General features: G+C 36.6%; 1 protein-coding gene across 7 annotated transcripts in view; it reads left to right on the top strand.

The window, feature by feature from the left end:
* The window catches only part of SCAF4 (SR-related CTD associated factor 4), a 62,430-nt gene that overhangs the window by 1,830 nt on the left and 44,011 nt on the right, over positions 1–16,589 (top strand). For 3 of the 7 annotated variants that reach the window (XM_078358820.1, XM_078358821.1, XM_035283128.3), the window contains exon 2: positions 4,297–4,399. The exons of the other annotated variants lie outside the window; for them this stretch is intronic. The gene's annotated coding sequence lies outside the window, so the exon portion shown is untranslated. The remainder of the gene's footprint in view (positions 1–4,296; positions 4,400–16,589) is intronic. 7 annotated transcript variants of the gene reach the window in all.

The following is a 16,589-nucleotide window of genomic DNA, read 5'->3' as shown; positions in this document are numbered from 1 at the left end:
ATAATGCTCCAGATATTTCAGGTTTGGAAGTTGATTGTTTTCTGAAGGTAAATTCACTGGAATGTTGTCTCCAGGCTCCATGAGGGCAGGAAGTTTCTGTTCTTTCCCCCTTTCCCAATCAAAACAGGTGCCTTGCAAATAATTGTTGAATGAGAATTTAAACAAATGGCGTAATAATAGTTAAAGAAATTTCAAATTCATTTTTTCTCCCAACAATGAATGTGTATTTTTAAAGTTTATTTCAGAATCGGAAGAATGAATGTTTTTGATGAAGGAAGAGGAGGATTTTTAGTTTATTCTTAAGATCAGAAGTGTTCTGATTCAGACATTATGGAAGTTGACATCAAGCACATTATTAAGCAAAGTATTTTCTGTTAATCCTGAAAAAGCACCATCAGTAATTTTTACTTTGGAAAACTAAAGTTAGAAATGGTATTGACTCCTTGAAAAGGGGAAATGGAATTTGACCTTTTTAAGTGTGCAAAATGAGCATTTTCTTATCATTGTTCATTTTACAGTTCATTTCAGTTCTATTCCTAGTCTTTATGAACTGCAGAGAATGCCAGCTCTCTTCTGCTAAATTAAAACTTCTGGAGAAATTAATCTGATTTTAAAATTAATCTTCTTATGCCTACTTGATTTGTAGTGCTTCTCAACTATTTTTCCCCATTCATGAAATGTTTTACATTCGTTCCCCATAATCTGGAATCTCTCAGATCTGATCTTCACTTAGCAAACCTTTGAGTGCCTGCTCACCTGCACAGCTATGTCCTGAATACTGTAGGACTACCAAGGATCTCAGTCACCTAAAAGTCTAATCTAATAGAGGACATAAGACTTAGGCAAATAATTTAAATATGTGGTAGAACAGCTTCCTTTGGGATCCTGCCATTGCAATGTGGCATAGCCATTGGAGATTCAGTGAAGGCTTGGGAAGAGAAGGTGTTACCAGTTTTAGGATTTCAGAAGATGTAGGAAGCAGTGATTGAAGGGCAATAGTGCTGAAAAGAGAGTATTTTGATTCTGAAGGCTACTGGAAAGTAAGGATGGTAAAGTAGTTTGGGCTTGACAAGTTTCATGTTTGCCTAATCTGTTTGAACTTCATATTTAGGCTGTGGATAAACATTGAAGGTTTTAAGCAGTGGGATAATATAATCAAAACTGTTTGGTTCATAGTGGTATGTGTTGTAGGAGGCAGAGACTTGGTAGGAAAGATAAGTAAAACCTGAACTTGGCAAAGGTATAGTGGGCATGAAGAGGGAAAGGATGTGGGCCAAGGGAATCCATGGACCTTGGCATCTGATGAGTTTATAAGCACCTTTTGTCCCCACATCCTAAGGGCTGAGAGAGTGGTGATACCCTTAACACAAATCATCAAAAGTCTGCTTAGTAGAGAAGAAAATAAATGTGTTTGATTTTTGAGCAGGTTGAGTTTGAGTTAATTGTGGAACAATCATTTTTGGCAAGCATTTGGGCTTATAAGACTTCAAGTTGGAAGCAACTAAGAGATAGAGGGAGACATCCAGGAGTTCAGATGGGAAAGGTGGGGGGAATCAAAAGGGGGAGAAAAAGGAATTAGTATAACACCAGTAGTGGCCTGTCAGACACTTTATATGTACACACACATCTAATTTAATAGATTTGCATTCCCACAACTCTGCATAGATGTCTAATTACAGATGAGGAAACGGATTTTCAAAGAAATTATAGTAAATGCTAATACCCCCAAGGGCATACTAGTTAATGGCAGAACTGGGATTTGAATAAGGATCTCTACAATTTAATTGCTGCCGGAAGATAATGTTTTGTGTAGTATGAGGGAACTTGGCCACTGAAATTTTTGGGGATAACAGGATTTGAAGTTTAGGGTTGAATGGTGATGGAAGATAAGGAAATAAGAGGTAGCTGGTATAAAGTAGTCTTTAGAGGTTTGATTTTAAGGGATTAGAGGGAAACGTTACTTAAGGATGGGAGAAGAAAGGGCAGTTAACAATGTACTAGGCACTGGTGATAGGCTGTATGTTTGTTTTTATAACAAATACATAAGGTTTTAGCTTTAGTTAGTAGTGTTGAATCCCTAGTCTCTGGGATGGGAGTAGAGGGTTTTAGCATTTTCGAGGAAGGGAGTATAGAAAAGCATAGTCTACCAACAAGAGGGGATGGCTAACTTGAAGCAGAATTATGAATAAGAGAAATGGAACAAATCAGAAGCACAGGTAAAGACATCCATCTCTGACCCAGAAGGAAAGGAAGGTAAGAAAGATGAGGTTATTAAAGATACCCATTTAACAGAATATTTGGAGAATTTTTATGGCAAGGCATTGTATTAAGTGTTGTGAAACGTGAAAAGATCAGTTAAAAAGAGTTATCAGTTATGGCTAATACTTAATTGTGTCTGTTGTATTGTTCATACATTTCTGAATATGAAGATTTTGTTAAAGTTTGTGGAATAGAATAAAGAATATGGATTGTAATTTTTTTTTTCTGAGACAGAGTCTCACTCTGTCAACAGGCTGAAGTGCCTGTTGGTACAGTATCGGCTCCCTGCAACCTTTGCCTCTCAGTTAAGTGATCCTCCTGCCTCAGTCTCCCAAGTAGCAGGGACTACAGTTGCGTGCCACCATGCCCAGCTAATTTTTTGTGTTTTTAGTAGAGACGGGGTTTCACCATGTTGACCAGGATGGTCTCGATCTCTTGACCTCGTGATCTGCCTGCCTCGGCCTCCCAAAGTACTGGGATTACCGCTGGATTATATTTTTTAACCCATTGATTGTATTTTTAGTCTTTAATACATTTTCCCTAAATCCTGAAGAATTATATCTTACCCTTCCCACTTTTTTACATCATCTGCAATTTTAAGACACAAAAAGTACAAAAATACGCAGGGGTGGTGGCCTGTAATCCAGCACTTTGGGAGACCAAGGTGGGTGAATCATGAGGTCAGGAGTTTGAGACCAGCCTGGCCAACATGGTGAAACCCCATCTCTATTAAAAATACAAAAAAGTAACTGGGCTTGATGGCAGCAGACGCCTATAATCCCAGCTACTCTGAGGCTGAGGCAGGAGAATCGCTTGAACCTGGGAAGCAGAGGTTGTGATGCGCCAGTGCTCTCCAGCCCAGATGACAGTGCGAGACTCTGTCTTTAAAAAAAAAAAAAAAAAAGGCACTAATAGTGCAGAGAAAATAAAACGGTAAGAATATACAGTTATTACTATTTTGTGTTTTTAATTTAAAAATAAAATATAAATTCTTTCTTTTATTCTCCAACCCCAACCCTCCTCCCACTTGCAGGAGAGGCAATCAGATAATTTAGTATTAATCTCTGTGGTCCATAAACAATATATAATATTCTGTGTTTGATACTGGAGTATAGTGGTGCCAGCACGGCTTACTACAGCTTTGACCTGCCTTTTTTTGTTTGCTTAAATATTATTCATACTGTCTAGTAAGATTTAGTTAATACTTGCTGACAGACTGCAATGAACTTTTCAAACATGTCTCCCATGCACATGTATAGTAATTTCTGTAGGGCAGCTGTTCTCAAACTTCCTGGTTTTAGACCCATTTATATATTTGCTTTTTGAGACAGGGTCTGGCTCTGTTGGCCAGACTAGAGGGCAGTGGCACAAACTCTTCCCATTGTGACCTCTGCCTCCTGGGTTCAAGCCATCCTCCTGTCTCAGCCTCCCAAGTAGCTGGGACCACAGACCTCTGCCACCATGCCTGGCTAATTTTTGTATTTTTTCTTTTGTAGACATGGATGTTGCCCAGGCTGGTCTCAAACCCCTAAGCTCAAGTGATAAGCCCACCTCAGCCTCCTAAAGTGCTGGGATTGCAGGTGTGAGCTACCAGGCCTGACTAAATCCTTTTAAATTCTTAAAAGTTAAAGGCCACAGAGAGCTTCTGCATCTATGGGTTATTGTATCTATTGATATTTACCGTATTAGAAATTTAAACTGAGAAATGCAAGTGTTTATTAATTTATTAAAAATAACAATAAACGTATTACAATGTTAACATAAATAACATTTTTAATAAGTAACATTGCTAAAACAAAATTAGTGAGAGTGACATCATTTTACATTTTTGCACATCTCATTTAAACTTTGTTTTAATAAAACCTGGATCCTTATTCCACTTTTTCATTCAGTCTCTTGCAATAACACACATCAGGTCAATAATTGCAGTAAAATTGGAGATTTCCCTTGCCAAAGTTGACCATGTTGTCTTAGGAGTTTTTGAATATTGAAAGTTGGTTATACATAGTTTTTTTTCTCTGCTTTCTTGACTCTCAGGGAATTCTTAATCTCTGACAAGGGCATTGGTCTGGCTTTATAGTGATTGCAGTAAAGTGATTCTTCAGAGCTTTCCGTAGCAGGGTTTATCACTGATGTTCTTGTAAGTATTTCCCTCCCTGGTCTATCATTTTGTCTGGTATTTTGTTTCAGAAAAAATTAAATGAACGTGTGATAAGGAATTGATTCAGAGAAAAATTAGAATAATGGAAAAGTTAGTTTCTGAATATCATGAAACAGAATTCAGGTTAAAAGTGTACCTACTAGAAATATGAGACAATTGATAGTGTTTTTTTGTTTCCTTTTCCACATACTAAGTCACTATAAAAACTGTAGATTACTCTGTTATGGAGCACAAGCAAATACGATTTACTTCAGGATTCAAAGTAACTTTTCGTACATATCTGCACACATTCAAATCTCATTTGAAATACACCTTTATAACATAGTAGGGGGAAAATGTTATATAAGTAATGAATTTTTAGTGTTATTCACAACATTTATTGAGACAATATGCCCGATCCTTTTTTCAGCACACTTTAGAGCAACAGCATACAACTTTCATGATAAGCTAAAAACTACACTGTGTTGTTAGGTATATAGCAGAATAAGCAGCTTACCTATTAACCATTCAAAATTTTGTTACCATTGGTGTATTAATTAGTATTATGTTTCTGTCGAACCACAGAAAATACAGAGGTGGCTAATAGTTAGATTTGCATTAGAATAGGCCTTATCAGGATCTGTTGAGAGCTTAGAATAGGAGAGACATGTCTACATTTCTGTGTTAATATTAAATGTGATTAATACTGTGCTGCTATGATTTTGAGAACTAGAAGAGATTTTACAAACAGTATTATAATTTATTATACACTGATCACCTTCATCCTGTTCAATATTTGCATGATTTATTGATTACATTTCATTACTGAGTAGTTTGAGCTTTTTAATTGGTGCTTTGAAGACATAGATGAATATACAGAAACCTGGTATTCCTTTAAAGTGCACTGTACCGGATTAGTAGAAAATTCAGGAAGAAAACCAATGTAACTCAGGAGTGCAGTTAAGAATTAGAAGCCAGGTTTTTGACTAGTGGTAGAGAACAGCAGGGCTCAGTGAAAGGTGGATGGCCATCCAAATAAATACCTCTTGAAAGTTATAATTTATGTTTGGATAATTGGTGATTCTTGGTATGAATCCATATGGGTCAGTAAGCCCAGTTGGAAGAAAACAGAGAGCAGTAGCCATGGCTAGCATATTTGACATCCAGAGCAGATTTTTTTTTTGAGATGGAGTCTTGCTCTGTCGCCCAGGTTGGAGTGCCATGGTGTGATCTCAGCTCACTGCAACCTCTGCCTCCTGGGTTCAAGCGATTCTTCTGCCTCAGCCTCCTGAGTAGCTGGGATTACAGGCATGCGCTACCACCCCCAGCTAATTTTTGTATTTTTAGGAGAGATGGGGTTTCACCATGTTGGTCAGGCTCAAACTCCTGACCTCATGATCCACTAACCTCAGCCTCCCAAAGTGCTGGGATTACAGGCATGCGCCGCCACACCCGACTCATTTTTTATTTTTAGTAGAGGTGAGGGTTCTCCATGTTTGTCAGCCTGGTCTCGAACTCCCAACCTCAGATGATCTGCCCACCTCAGCCTCCCAAAGTGCTGGGATTACAGGCGTGAGCCACTGCGCCCGGCCATAGAGCAGATATTTTTAAACACATCCTTTTTGTATAACAAAATTATTTTCAGAAACAGTCATGAAATGAATAATGAAAATGGCCAGAAAGGAAACCTGAACTGTACACACACTTGCATGCATGCACACACACGCACAATACATATATAATCATACCAGACTTTTAAATTGCATTAATACCTATTTTTTGGAAACATGGGAAAATTTCTCTGCATACTGATATGTCACAATGAATACAAATGCTCCGGTTTCTTTTATTTATTTATTTATTTATTTATTATTATTTTTTTATACAGTCTTGCTCTGTCACCCAGGCTGGAGAGCAGTGGTGCGATCTCAGTTCACTGCAACATCTGCTTCCTGGGTTCAAGCAGTTCTGCCTCAGCCCTGCCTAGTAGCTGGGATTACAGGCTCGTGCCACCACGATTGCCTAATTTTTGTATTTTTAGTAAGGATGGGGTTTCACCATTTTGGCCAGCCTGGCCAGTTTCTTTTCAAGTCTTAGGCAGATCTGTCAGTGACTGTTAAAATTGATCTTCACACATTTGTGTTTAGTAGACAGTTACAACTAAATTTATTCATCTGTTTTCACCCACAGTTGAAGAGCACTTTTGATTAATTTTAATTACAAAAAGTTGTACATAAAGCAGCACATACACAAATAGGAAGTTTTTAACATACTGTGGTTAGCAGGGATTTATAAGCACACTTCACAATAAATTCTAGAAATCACAGTCCTATCCATGTATTTTTTTTCAGCACTGAGTCTAATGACTTTCAAATGCCTCAGTTAAAATTTTACCAAAATGGTTTTCACCTGAAAATTCAATGTGTCTATTATAGTTGATAACCACTTTTGATAATTCAGGTACAAGGAAGTATAGCTTTATTTCCTTGCACTTGGTTGCTTAGTGATGGCACCTCTGTAATTTTTGTTCATGGGTCTTCACTTTTAAAGTTTTATATTCATCTCTGTATTTGTTTGAGGTGGATTCTGGTTGTTTGTAAATATTCATGCCAGAAAAAATATATTTCAGAAAAGATAAATTGGACACAGCTATAATTTTGAACATATTATTTAAACACGGGAATGTATACAGGTACAATAGGATTAAAGTCATACTGAGCCTGAGGAGAGCTAACGCTATCCTGAATCTTTGTGTTCTTACTCTCCAAATGAACGAGCATATCAAATCTGCATGCATTGGGAACTGACTATATAACGGGGATTTCCTAATAAACTTCCAATTAAGATGGATTGTATATTTAAGGGTATGTAATAAAAATGTGCAGATTTGACATTTCTATATTGTTAAAACTCATCAGTAACCACAGCAACAGTTTAAAACTTAAGAATATTGCCAAAATATTTGAAGGTAGATACATTTTATCTCTGATGTTATTTAGAATTACCCATGCTTAGGCCAGGCATGGTGACTCATTCCTGTAATCCCAGCACTTTGGGAGGCCAAAGCGGGTGGATCACCTGAGGTCAGGAGTTCAGCACCAGCCTGGCCAACATTGAGAAACCCCATCTCTGCTAAAAATGCAAAAATTAGCTGAGTGTGGTGGCTCATGACTGTAATCCTAGCTACTTGGGAGGCTGAGGCAGTAGAATCGCTTGAGACTCCATCTCAAAAAAAAAAAAGAATTGTCCATGCTTGATGTAATAAAAGAACACAATCAAAATCTTACTGTTTTATTTAGTCTTGGTAGTTCACCCACTTACTGCCTACACGTGGGTGGACTGCTCCCCTGGTCTCGTCCTAGGTATGCTATTGCATTAAAGAGCAATGGTTGACCATTCCAGTTGTCTGTCAAGTCTCCCTCTGCAGATCCCCAATATATCTTTATGCATTCCATCATGAGTATTCCTCTATATTTCCTCCTTTTGACTTTCCTTCAGTTGAAGTAGAATTATAACACTTTGCTTAAAGGAAACCAGTAATACAGAAAATTGCTGTAATATCCCTTTTAAAGCCTCTAAGAAATATAAAATAATTTTTAAACTTTAATGATCATACATGACTTAGTTTATGTTAATTCAAAGATGCTGAATGATAAAACACTTTAGATAGGGCAGCCAAGTTTGGGGATCAGTTGAAATAAGTCCACACATTTATGAAGGTCTTTTACCACTGTCTAACATATATAGGTACATACTTTTTTTTTTTGAGACAGTTTCGCTCTTGTTACCCAGGCTGGAGTACAGTGGTGCCATCCCGGCTCACTGCAACCTCCTAGGTTCAAGCAGTTCTCCTGCCGCAGCCTCCCAAGTAGCTGGGACTACAGGTATTCGCCACCATGCCCAGCTAATTTTTGTATTTTTATTAGAGACAGGGTTTCATCATGTTGACCAAGATGGTCTCGATCTCTTGACCTCGTGATCCACCCACCTCAGCCTCCCAAAGTGCTGGGTATAGGTACATACTTGATAAAGCAAACCCATAGAGGCAGGAAGTAGATTACTGGCTGACCGAGAGCATGGAGAGTGACTGCTAAAGGAAACGGAATTTGCTTTGGGGGTGAAGAAAATGCTCTAAAGTGTTGGTGGATGCACAACTGTTGAGTATACTAAAATTGCACATTTTAAATGGGTGAATTTTATGGTATATGATTTATATCACAAAGCTGTTGTAAAATACACAAAAATATCAGGTTATATCATAATCATTTTGGTGTTTACTTGCCTTATCTTTTTTCTGTCAAGATGAAAACAATACTCAGTAGCCTCTGCATGGGTCTGTAAATTATTTTGTTGATCCGGAATCCTAAGTTTGTTCAAAGAATAGCTTTAGTTTTGACATACCATTTTAAGGAGTAATCCAGTGGGGACAGTTCAAGTGAAGGACAAGAAAATAACCCTTCATTTGCTCATTAAATAACCAAGTGCTGGCTAATGAATTAGGTGTTATATATATGTCTTTGCATTCTTTCCATTTTAAAGGTAAGGAAACTAGAGAAGCCTGGTGAATGGTCTGAGGTCACGCAGTTTAAAAGTAACAGTTCTGAGATCTGACTCCTTCCTTGTAAGAGCCCATTTGAGTCTTGTCCACAGCCCCACGTGGCTCCTGTGACATTTTTGAGCAGCAAATCCTTGTCTAATGGACTATTTGTGTGGGGAGAAGACTCAGGGAACAAGTCTTAGAGGCCTCCTGGCCTATCTTTTATACATTTGAAGCTTGGTAGCAAGTTATACTATCAAGATAATATATACATTTGGAAGGACTTGTCTCAGTTTGGTTAAATTTTTGAGCCATCCACAGTAATGCAGTAAATGTAATCAGCATTTAAAACTGAAGGTGTCTGTATGTTTTTAGCATTTTATAGTCAATTAAAAAGTATAATTTCATTAAGGATTTTATAATGGTAACATTAAAATTATTTTCCAGTTAAATGATTTTATATCCTGGAATCAATTTTTATTTCTTGTGTTGATAGCTAGGAAGAAATATTTAATTCACAAAAATGTTTAATAGCCAAAGGTTCATTAGTGAGGCAAAATAAATGTGATGTTTAAATCTGGCATCTGTGCTACTAAAGTAGAGCAGTGGCATTGGATAAAATATTTGGCATTTCCTAAAATCACCTCTTGGCCTCTCGTCTTTCAAGCAAGTGAAAAGGAAGAAGTTGTGGATTGATTTGCAGTTCAGTGAATCAAAAATGGAACTACATTTGGAATATAACTTAATGTGGTAAGCTGGAACCGTTAGGGTTAAAAGCCCTGATGAGGTTTATACAGCCTTGGTTCTAAAAGTGAAAAGTTTGAGTGAAGGGTAGACCCTTGGAAATTGTAGGGGAGGCAGTGTAAAATGAAGAATACGTTAGGGCATACTTTATAGAGTAAGTCTTCAGAAATTAACTATTAATTAATACTTAGAAAATTAGTTCTGCCAGAAGTAAAGGCGAATAAGACAGCTCAATGATACAATTAAGAGTGAAAAGCAATGCAGATGAAGTTTAAACCATTGTCTATTATATTCTGTTTTCTTAATGTTCTTAATGCACACAGAAGTATAAGTAGTTAACCTAAAAATGTTTTTGTATTTATTATTAAATATAAATATTAAAAATAAACATGGTTTCATGTGTTTATTTGGTAAAACATTTCTTTAAATTCTGTACTAGAAGAAAAGTTACAAGTTTGTGGGAGAAGGCAGTAAAGAAATGTAGGAAGAAGTAAGTATGAAAAATGTTTTAACCTTTTGAATTTGAGAATATTATGTGCAGTTTTGTTGCCTATGAAAGTACCTGGTTTGGAATCTCTTGAAATCCGAAGAGTACATTTTATGAAGTAGATGGGAACTATTTTTTAGTGTTTATATTCAAACAAGACTCTGCTCAGTAGAGCAAGAAAATGGTATAGCATCTTGCCCCTGACTCTATGTTTTCCTGACTGTTTTAAAAAGCTTTTCAGGGCGGGACAAGGTGGCTCATGCCTGTAATCCCAGCACTTTGGGAGGCTGAGACTGGTAGATCCCTTGAGGGCAGGAGTTTGAAGCCAGCCTGGCTAACATGGCAAAACCCCATCAGTACAAAAAAAAAAAGGCTAATTTTCTCTACCTTAGGAGAGTATTTCATATTGACAATGCCAGATCCGTCTTGTTTTCATACCTTCCTCTAAGCAAGTGGAAAAGGTTAAATGTTCAGATTTCAGAAGGTTGGAGTCTGTGACAAACAAATGCGATTTATGTGGGAGTAAACTGTTTTTCAGTAATTAAAGGGATACTTTCTTTAAGAGATGATAACAAAAAACATAAAGCAATGATTTTGTTTTGTTTTGTTTTTTCCCCACAATGTATGAAGTTTGTTTTATCCATAGGGCTTCAGTCATTATAAGGATTTGTTGGAGGAGGGGTGTTTTTTAATTTATTCGTTTTTAAAAATTGGAATTTTGAAAGGCTTTATTAAAGATTTGCAAATTACTGATTTAAACGTAGTAACTCAGCTTCAAAGATAAGATTTACTTTGTGGAGAAGTTATGTGATAATGGTGATTCTATATAACCACATTCCTTTATCACTTAGTTATATTTATAATCAAAAGTTGAACAAAGATACATCTCAAACAGATACAAATTAAAGTTCGTTTTTAAATCCATTAATTTTATTTTTTTCATTTAAAAATGAATACAAGTTAGATAAATTTAAATTAGAAAATAAAATAATCTCATCAAACACCATTGACATTTTAGAGTATTTCCTTTCAGTCTTTTTTTCTCCTCCACTTATGTTTGGAAATTTTTATATAGGTGCCAGATCTTTTTAATAGCATGAATTTATTATTTTCTCAATAGTCATTGTGGAAAATTTGAGAACATCTAATTATTGCCTTAGATAAATTTCTAGAAGTAGAATTACTGGTTTAAAAGATACGGACATTTTTTAGTTTTTGTTTTATTGTTTTAAATTTCTCTTTGGAATTAAAACTCGTCCATTAGGTCTCACCAGCCCAGTACTCTTTTTGCTTTATGCTGTTAGATAATTGAAGAATTTTTCTCCTTGTGTTAATTTGTACTCTGATTATTAATTGGTATGGTTGAACATTTTTTCCTGTGTTTGTTGGGATTTTCTTTTTTCTTTCTTTCTTTCTTTTTTTTGATACCAAGTCTGAGCTCTGTAGCCCAGCCTGGAGTGAAGTGGCATGATCTTGGCTCACTGCAACCTGCAACCCCTGGGTTCCAACAATTATCCTGCCTCAGCCTGCTGAGTAGCTGGAATTACAGTCACGTGCCGCCATGCCTGGCTAATTTTTGTATTTTTAGTAGTTACCATGTTGGCTAGGCTGGTCTCAAACTCCTGACCTCAGGTGATCTGCCCTCCTTGGCCTCCCAAAATGCTTGGATTACAAGCGTGAGCCACCTCAGCCAAGATACTGGGATTTTCTTTGTTAAATGAGTTGCTTCTGTACATTTTTCAGTTTCATTGTATCTCTGTGTGTATGTATTGTTAATTAACTCATACACAGTATTCTGCTTTCAAGTAGAGTGACATAGTGGTACTTATTTAACATGTGACTGGTTTTCTTTCCTCACCTCATCATTATTACCTGATATTAAGAAAGTATTAACCCAGACACACATTTAGTAAATTACATATCAGAGGCATAAGAGGAAATACCAAGTAGGAAAGGGACTATACACGATCCCTTACCTAATTGTTCTAGCAGTAGTGTTTTATGGAGTTGTCTTCAGGTTTAAGTGAGGTAGATAAAGCATCTTTACAGGAAAGATGATTTTAAAACTTTTCTTTCTGATTATCTTTTAAGAAATTGAGTGTGTACTTTATTATACAGTGTTTATATGTTGGTAATAAACATAGAATTGTGTTGGATTTAACTCTATTTGGTTTAAGAGTGTCTGATATATTGAGTTGAGAATGAAAGAGGAAGAATGTATAATTGAATGCTTTGATATTTGTGTCTAATTGTATCTAACAGGAAGGAGATTTGAATACTAGCTTGTCATTGTGAGTATATATGTATTTCTTTTAGGAAGCTTTTTTATTTTTTCTTTAAATTCAACTTTACGTAGTAATAGGAGCTTAAGGAAAAATTGCTTTGTTATCTTGGAAGTCATACTAACAAAGGAAGGAATACTGGAAATAATCAGTGTAATCCATTACGAAATAAATGAAGGAAAATACATTTTTAAAAGTTTAGGTTTTGGGGTGGGGGAAAAAATGAAAAAAAAAAAGTTTAGGTTTCAAAAAGAAAGGGATATGCATCCCATTGAGGAAGATTCAGAAATAAATATTGCTTGAGAGATTTAAGTTTTAAAGAATGACTTAGATTAGTATATAGTCTTCCAATTCTTATCATTGCCTTGACAACTTTATTTCAAAAAGTAGGAAAAAGCATACTTTAGAAATTATAGATTGTGTCTGTTTACTTTTGTCTCTGCCAGTTTTCATTAATTTTTAGAAATTACTAGTCACTAAGAACCAGAACATACTCACTAACAATTTATAACAGACTAAACATTTTTCATTTGTAAAGTATGTTATGTCTAGTGAAAACGATACACCAAATATTTCAGAAAGGTATTGGGTATATTTGCATTATGAATAAATTGGAAAAATATGGGCAGGGTGACAGTATTGCTAAGTGGATTTTAGCTGACTAATTATAAATACCCAAGGAGTATCAGTTAAAATCATCTTACAAATAGGTCCTGTTTTAATTTTTAGAAAACATTGACTTGGAAGAAAGCATACAAAACTAGTTAGCGAAATCTACAAGCCGATTGGAATAGCTGACTACATTAAACAGCAGAAAATGACTTCTGGACTACCTAAATAGGTTGAAAGGTCTCTCAGAAACCAACACAAAGTCAATGTGAATATCTAGTTTTGAAGAAAATCCTGGTGAAAGCAGCCTGAGGATTTCAGTTGACTACAAATTGGAATTAGCGAATTAAGCCCTATTTTTTTTTAAGTAATAAATACCCCCTTCTTCAAACATGTTCATAATCTGATTCCTAAAACCTGTAAATATGTCACCTTACAAGGCAAAAGAGACTGGGGATGTGAATAAGGTTAAGGATGTTGAAATGGGTTAATTATCCTGGATTATCTGGGTGGGCCCAATATAATCACAAGGGTCCTTATACTAGACAACAGAAGAAGAGGTAGAGAGGAGAAGATGCTGTTCCACTGACTTTTAAGATGGAAGAAGAGGCCATGAGCCAAAAGAATGTAGGCACCCTGTAGAAGCTAGAAAAGGCAAGAAATAGATTCTTCCCTAGAGCCTCTACAAGACATTCTCCTTGCTGATGCTAGTGAGATTCTGACCTCAAAACTGTAAAATAATTTGTGTTGCTTTAAACCGGTAAATTTGTGGTGGTTTCTTACAGGAATAGGAAACTAATAAAAAAGCCAATTCACTCTTAAATTCCATTAATGCAGGACTACATCCAGACCCTGTCCATTCGAGGATACCGTACTTAAAAGGAATTAACCAGGATCATCTAGAAACCTTATCATTTGGCTAATAAAGAATAGAGAGGGAAGCATACTAATTATCTTTACATAGTTATGCTCCATTTACTGAGCACTTAGGTGTTACTGGGCTAAGAGGTTTAAATACATTATCCTGTTTAATTCTAACAGCATGGTAAGGTGAGTCTATTAATCCCTGTTTTTCAGATTTTAAAAATCCTTGAAGTTTTAGAAAGGTTAACTAAACTTGTCAAGGCTTATGCCATTGGTAAATAGCAGAGTACCATGTTACTTTGACTAATCCCTAAACATCGAGAATTCTGCCAGGTGTCACAGGCCAAATATTCTCATTCTTCATCTTCACTTGAAAGTCTTTACTGGTATAAGAGATCAGGATGAATCATTCTTCATAATTTTTAGAGTATTTTGTGTCTCAGGTTTCTATATGTCATACAGCAGGAGAGTGGTCATGTTTAGACGTTTTCATAGTCACCCAGCTAGAGACAGAGCAAAGATCCTAACTCATATCTGATGCTGACAAGTAGCATGCTTTTCTACTACGCTTCGCCCTTCTTTTTTTTTTTTTTGTTTTTTGAGACGGAGTTTCACTCTTGTTACCCAGGCTGGAGTGCAATGGCGTGATCTTGGCTCACTGCAACCTCCGCTCCTGGGCTCAGGCAATTCTCCTGCCTCAGCCTCCTGAGTAGCTGGGATTACAGGCACATGCCACCATGCCCAGCTAATTTTTTGTATTTTTAGTAGAGATGGGGTTTCACCATGTTGACCAGGATGGTCTCGATCTCTTGACCTTGTGATCCACCCGCCTCGGCCTCCCAAAGTGCTGGGATTACAGGCTTGAGCCCGGCCCCTATGCTTATCCCTTCTGAAGAAGTCTTGTATTTGGAATGGCTGTTGTTACTGTAAGCAGGAGGATTTCATGGTTTTCTTTGGCTGCTTTGACACTTTATTCATTCACAGATGACATTGATTGCAAATACAGGCTATAATGTTCGCGGAGCTCTGCACCTAATGATGTTTACTGAATACTTGTCCTCTGCCGGGTAACACAATACAAGTCATTCCATATACAGAAACTCATTTAGTTCTCCCTGAAACTGATACCTATCAAGCAGGTATTGGTATATCCATTTTACAAATGAGGACACTATGGCTTAGAGAAATTAATATGCCTAAAATCAAGTGCATGACCAGACACAGATTCAAAACCAAATCTTTCCCTCTACAGAATACCACCGTTTCTGGTTTTTCTCACTAGTAGATTCTGTTGGAGTTATATTAAATTTTGTGGCTTTCAGACTTGTTATATAAAACTAATAGCTTTTTTTCTTGAGATTTGTTGACTGAAATTGGATGTTGGTTATACGTAACTGAATTACCTTTGAATCTCTGGTCTACTCTGTGTATACTACTTATGTGTACCTAATCTTGATTGAAAAACAAAGTTTTTTTCGACATGGCAGTGCTGTTCCCCGCCCCCTGCCACCCCTGCAGATTGTCCATGAGAAATTTATTAATGGTTTGAAGGAATCTATACATTATTGAAAGGTGACTGGCAGTTTTAGAAATGAGGAAAATTAAAAGGCCCAAAATAATTTTTCCCTGGATTATTGTCTTTAGTATTTTTTTTTTTTTTTTTTTTTTTTTGAGACGGAGTTTCGCTCTTGTTACACAGGCTGGAGTGCAATGGCGCGATCTCGGCTCACCGCCATCTCTGCCTCCTGGATTCAGGCAATTCTCCTGCCTCAGCCTCCCGAGCAGCTGGGATTACAGGCACGCACCACCGTGCTCAGCTAATTTTTTGTAATTTTAGTAGAGACGGGGTTTCACCATGTTGACCAAGATGGTCTCGATCTGCTGACCTCGTGATCCACCCGCCTCAGCCTCCCAAAGTGCTGGGATTACAGGCTTGAGCCACCGCGCCCGGCCGTCTTGAGTATTTTTTGAGCACAGTACACACAGTAGGAATTACATAATCTATTTGGATCTCAACCCACAATTTGAAAACCACTCCTCTGGATTAACTCCAGGATTCTCTCTCTTTCTCAAAAAAATTCTCTATAGTGGTAATACTCATTAATGTCTATTTTGTATTTACTCTGTGCTAGGTGCTGCTCTAAGTGCTTTTATATGTATTGTTTGCATTTAATTCTTAGACTTCACTAAATAAGTAGGGATTGCTGTTATCCCCACTTTACAGATGGAGAAATAAATTCTCATAGGTAGCAAGTGGTAGCGCCAAGATTTCTTGGGCAGTTGATTGTTGAGCCTGTACACTTAAAATAATTGCAGGGGAAAAAGGAAAGGAAAAAAACCCAAATTATTGTGGAAAATCAGTAACTATCATCAAAATCTTAGATCACCACAAGATTATACACTTCTCTTGAGAGATTCCTCAACCAGTATTGGTGACCATGACAATTAACTCTTTTATTTAAGATTAACAAGTTGCAACTTTGCTTTAGATGCAGGTAAGGACTCAGTAATAAATCATTTACAACTAACAAGTTCATTTTGTTTTAGAATGAGCAAAACATACTATGCATAAATGGGAAATAAAACAATAATGAGCTGTATAATTGATTTTTTAATTAAGGGAAATAAAAGTCAGGGGTTGGTATATGTGAGAGGGGTAGGAGGAGT

This window comes from Callithrix jacchus, chromosome 21 (assembly GCF_049354715.1).
Source record: "Callithrix jacchus isolate 240 chromosome 21, calJac240_pri, whole genome shotgun sequence".
NCBI lineage: Eukaryota > Metazoa > Chordata > Mammalia > Primates > Cebidae > Callithrix > Callithrix jacchus.
The sequence above is the reverse complement of the archived record's forward strand: the minus strand, read 5'-3'. Positions and strand labels throughout refer to the sequence as shown.